Source organism: Triticum dicoccoides, chromosome 1A (assembly GCF_002162155.2).
Source record: "Triticum dicoccoides isolate Atlit2015 ecotype Zavitan chromosome 1A, WEW_v2.0, whole genome shotgun sequence".
Taxonomy (NCBI): Eukaryota; Viridiplantae; Streptophyta; class Magnoliopsida; order Poales; family Poaceae; genus Triticum; species Triticum dicoccoides.
Window position 1 is genome coordinate 458226733 of NC_041380.1, and position 5754 is coordinate 458232486.

Genomic DNA, 5754 nt, shown 5'->3' on the forward strand with positions numbered 1-5754 from the left:
ACAGGAGATATGACTCTGACTCGAATGATGGAGATTGCCACCAAATATGCCAATGGTGAAGAGGAAGACTGACTCCGGAGTGGCAAGTACAAAATAGTCTCCCAAGAAACCGGAGGAGGGAATTCCAGTTGGAAACAGAAGCGAAAGGCTGAACCAGCTGCTCCTGGTGAAGCTTTAGCTGTTACCCAAGGAAAGTTCAAAGGAAATCCCAAGGGGCCCTGGGCTCCCAAAAAAGTTAAGGATAAAGATGGGAATGATGTGTTGGACTTACCATGCCATATTGATACCAAAAAAGATGAAGAGGGGAACATCATTTACCCTAAACACACCACTCGACAGTGTTGTTTCCTTATCCAGCAGTCCCGAGAGAAACAACCCAAGGAGAAGGGAAAGGAGTCGGACGGAGGTGAGGATAGGGAGGAAGATGATGATGGTTTCCCCAATGTCAATTCCACACTAATGATTTTTGCTGATGTTGAAAGCAAAAGTCAGTTGAAAGTTATTAACAGGGAAGTAAATATGGTTGCTCCTGCAACACCCAGTTATCTGAAGTGGTCTCAGACTGCCATCACATTTGACCAGTCAGACCATCCAGCTCATATAGCCACCCCTGGGAGGCAAGCACTGGTGGTCGACCCAGTAGTTGAAGGCACTCGACTGACTAAAGTGCTGATGGATGGTGGTAGTGTCCTGAATATCCTTTATGCTGAAACCTTGAAGGGAATGGGCATTCTGATGTCCAAGACTACTGAAAGCAACATGAGTTTCCATGGCATTATTCAAGGCAAGAAAGCTCAGTCACTCGGCCAGATCGCCCTTGATGTGGTTTTCGGTGATTCCAAGAATTACCGCAAGGAAAAGTTGACATTTGAGGTAGTGGATTTCAAGAGTGCTTACCATGCTATTCTGGGTAGGACCGCTTATGCACGTTTTATGGCTCGACCATGTTACGTGTATCTCAAATTGAAGATGCCCGGTCCTAAAGGAGTGATCACTGTCACTGGCAATCGGCAGAAAGGCGGAAGAGTGCTTCCAAAAGGGCTCAAAAATTGCCGATGCACAGATGGCAGTAGTAGAACTGCAAGAGTATTAGAAGAATGCAGATCCGAGTGATTTGCTGCGAGCCAAGAAGCCTGCCACAGATTCTGCATTTCAGTCGTCTGGTGAAACAAAGCCGGTGCATATTCACCCGACCGACCCCAATGCTGCTAGAAAAGAGCTTGATGTCTACTACACAACCTTCTTCTTGTAGATGTTGTTGGGCCTCCAAGTGCAGAGGTTTGTAGGATAGTAGCAAATTTCCCTCAAGTGGACGGCCTAAGGTTTATCAATCCGTAGGTGGCGTAGGATGAAGATGGTCTCTCTCAAGCAACACTGCAACCAAATAACAAAGAGTCCCTTGTGTCCCCAACACACCCAATACAATGGTAAATTGTATAGGTGCACTAGTTAGGCGAAGAGATGGTGATACAAGTGCAATATGGATAGTAGATAAATGTTTTTGTAATCTGAAAATATAAAAACAGCAAGGTAACTAATAATAAAAGTGAGCGTAAACGGTATTGCAATGCGTTGAAACAAGGCCTAGGGTTCATACTTTCACTAGTGCAAGTTCCCTCACCAATACTAACATAATTGGATCACATAACTATCCCTCAACATGCAACAAAGAGTCACTCCAAAGTCACTAATAATGGAGAACAAACGAAGAGATTATGGTAGGGTACGAAACCACCTCAAAGTTATTCTTTACAATCAATCCGTTGGGCTATTCCTATAAGTGTCACAAACAGCCCTAGAGTTCGTACTAGAATAACACCTTAAGACACAAATCAACCAAAACCCTAGTATCACCTAGATACTCCATTGTCACCTCAAGTATCCGTGGGCATGATTATACGATATGCATCACACAATCTCAGATTCATCTATTCAACCAACACATAGAACCTCAAAGAGTGCCCCAAAGTTCCTACCGGAGAATCACGATGAAAACGTGTGCCAACCCCTATGCATAGGTTCATGGGTGGAACCCGCAAGTTGATCACCAAAACATACATCAAGTGAATCACGTGATATCCCAATGTCACCACAGATATGCACGGCAAGACATACATCAAGTGTTCTCAAATCTTTAAAGACTCAATCTGATAAGATAACTTCAAAGGGGAAACTCAATCCATTACAAGAGAGTAGAGGGGGTGGGGAAGAAATATCATAGGATCCAAATATAATAGCAAAGCTCGCGATACATCAAGATCGTACCACCTCAAGAACACAAGAGACAGAGATCAAACACAAATCTACTGGTACATACCCTCAGCCCCGAGGGAGAACTACTCCCTCCTCATCATGGAGAGCACCGGGATGATGAAGATGGCCACCGGAGAAGGATTCCCCCTCCGGCAAGGTGCCGGAACGGGTCTAGATTGGCTTTCGGTGGCTACGGAGGCTTCTGGCGGCGGAACTCCTGATCTGTTGTGCTCCTGGATGTTTTTAGGGTATATGGAGATATATAGGCGGAAGAAGTACGTCAGGGGAGCACGAGGGGCCCACGAGGGTGGAGGGCGTGCCCAGGGGGGTGGGCGCGCCCCCTACCTCATGGCCTCCTCGAAGCTTCCCTTACGTGGACTCCAAGTCTCCCAGGCATCTTCTGATCCAAAAATAAGTTCCATGAAGTTTCAGGTCAATTGAACTCCGTTTGATTTTCCTTTTCTGTGATACTCTAAAACAAGGAAAAAACAGAAACTGGCACTGGGCTCTGGGTTAATAGGTTAGTCCCAAAAATCATATAAAAGTGTATAATAAAGCTCATAAACATCCAAAACAGTAGATAATATAGCATGAAGCAATCAAAAATTATAGATACATTGGAGACGTATCAAGCATCCCCAAGCTTAATTCCTGCTCGTCCTCGAGTAGGTAAATGATAAAAACAGAATTTTTGATGCGGAGTGCTACTTGGCATAATTTTAATGTAATTCTTCTTAATTGTGGCATGAATATTCAAATCCGAAAGATTCAAGATAAAAGTTCATATTGACATAAAAATAATAATACTTCAAGCATACTAACTAAGCAATTATGTCCTCTCAAAATAACATGGCCAAAGAAAGTTCATCCCTACAAAATCATATAGTTTAGTCATGCTCCATTTTCGTCACACAAGAATGCTCTCATCATGCACAACCCCGATGACAAGCCAAGCAATTGTTTCATACTTTAGTAATCTCAAACCTATAAAATTTCACGCAATATATAAGCGCGAGCCATGGACATAGCACTATGGGTGGAATAGAATATAATGAGGGGGGTTATGTGGAGAAGACAAAAAAAGGAGAAAGTCTCACATCAACGAGGCTAATCAATGGGCTATGGAGATGCCCACCGATTGATGTTAATGCAAGGAGTAGGGATTTCCATGCAACGGATGCACTAGAGCTATAAATGTATGAAAGCTCAACAAAATAAACTAAGTGGGTGTGCATCCAACTTGCTTGCTCACGAAGACCTAGGGCACTTGAGGAGGCCCATTGTTGGAATATACAAGCCAAGTTCTATAATGAAAATTCCCACTAGTATATGAAAGTGACAAAACAAAAGACTCTCTATCATGATATTATGGTGCTACTTTGAAGCACAAGTGTGGAAAATGATAGTAGCATTGTCCCTTCTCTCTTTTTCTCTCATTTTTTGGGGCCTTCTCTTTCTTATGGCCTTTCTCTTTTTTTATAATTCCTCACTTGGGACAATGCTCTAGAAAATGATGATCATCACACTTCTATTTATTTACAACTCAATGATTACAACTCGATACTAGAACAAAAGATGACTCTATATGAATGCCTCCGGCGGTGTACCGAGATATGCAATTAACCAAGAGTGACATGTATGAAAAATTATGAACGGTGGCTTTGCCACAAATATGATGTCAACTACATGATCATGCAAAGCAATATGACAATGACGATATGTGTCATAATAAATGGGACGGTGGGAAGTTGCATGTCAATATATCTCGGAATGGCTATGGAAATGCCATAATAGGTAGGTATGGTGGTTGTTTTGAGGAAGATATAAGGAGGTTTATGTGTGAAAGAGCGTATCATATCACGGGGTTTGGATGCACCGGCGAAGTTTGCACCAACTCTCAATGTGAGAAAGGGCAATGCACGTTACCGAAGAGGCTAGCAATGATGGAAGGGTGAGAGTGCGTATAATCCATGGACTCAACACTAGTCATAAAGAACTCACATACTTATTGCAAAAATCTACAAGTCATCAAAAAACCTCGGCACTACGTGCATGCTCCTAGGGGGATAGATTGGTAGGAAAAGACCATCGCTCGTCCCCGACCGCCACTCATAAGGAGGACAATCAAATAACACCTCATGTTTCAAATTTGTTACATAACGTTTACCATACGTGCATGCTACGGGACTTGCAAACTTCAACACAAGTATTCCTCAAATTCACAACTACTCAACTAGCAAGACTTTGATATTATTACCTCCATATCTCAAAACAATCATCAAGCATCAAACTTCTCTTAGTATTCAACACACTCATAAGAAAGTTTTTACTATTCTTGGATGCCTAGCATATTAGGATTATTTAAGAAAATTACCATGCTATTTAAGACTCTCAAAATAATATAAGTGAAGAATGAGAGATAAATTATTTCTTCAAAACAAAACTACCACCATGCTCTAAAAGATATAAGTGAAGTACTAGAGCAAACAACAAACTACTCCGAAAGATATAAGTGAAGATCAATGAGTAGTCGAATAATTATGCAACTATATGAAGACTCTCTGATATTTAATAATTTCAGATCTTGGTATTTTATTCAAACAGCAAGCAAAACTAAATAAAATAAAATGACGCTCCAAGCAGAACACATATCATGTGGCAAATAAAAATATAGCTCCAAGTAAAGTTACCGATGAACGAAGACGAAAGAGGGGATGCCTTCCAGGGCATCCCCAAGCTTAGGCTCTTGGCTATCCTTGAATATTACCTTGGGGTGCCTTTGGGACCCCCAATCTTAGGCTCTTGCCACTCCTTATTCCATAGTCCATCGAATCTTACCCGAAACTTGAAAACTTCACAATAGAAAACTTAACAGAAAACTCGTAAGCTCCATTAGTATAAGAAAATAAATCACCACTATAAGGTACTGTAATGAACTCATTCTTTATTTATATTTGTGTTAAACCTACTATATTCCAACTTCTCTATGGTTCATACCCTCCGATACTACTCATAGATTCATCAAAATAAGCAAACAACACGATGAAAACAGAATCTGTCAAAAACAGAACAGTCTGTAGTAATCTGGATCAAACGTATACTTCGGGAACTCATAAAATTCTCAAATAAATTGCTGGCCGTGAGGAATTTATCTATTAATCATCTGCAAAGATAATTAACTAAATAGATGTAACGCCCTCGATGCGGCTATATCTCCCACATGTCGAAGCACGACTTAGAGGCATAACCGCATTGAAAGCAATGTCGCAAGTGAGGTAATCTTCACACAACCCATGTAATACATAAGGGAAAGAGATACATAGTTGGCTTACAATCGCCACTTCACACAATTACATGAATTAAGCATTACAACATCCAAATACAATCAAGGTCCGACTACGGAACCAAAATAAAGAGCAACCCCAAATGCGACAAGGTCCCCCGATCGACCCCAACTGGGCTCCACTACTGATCAACTAGAAACGAAACAAGACAAAGGAC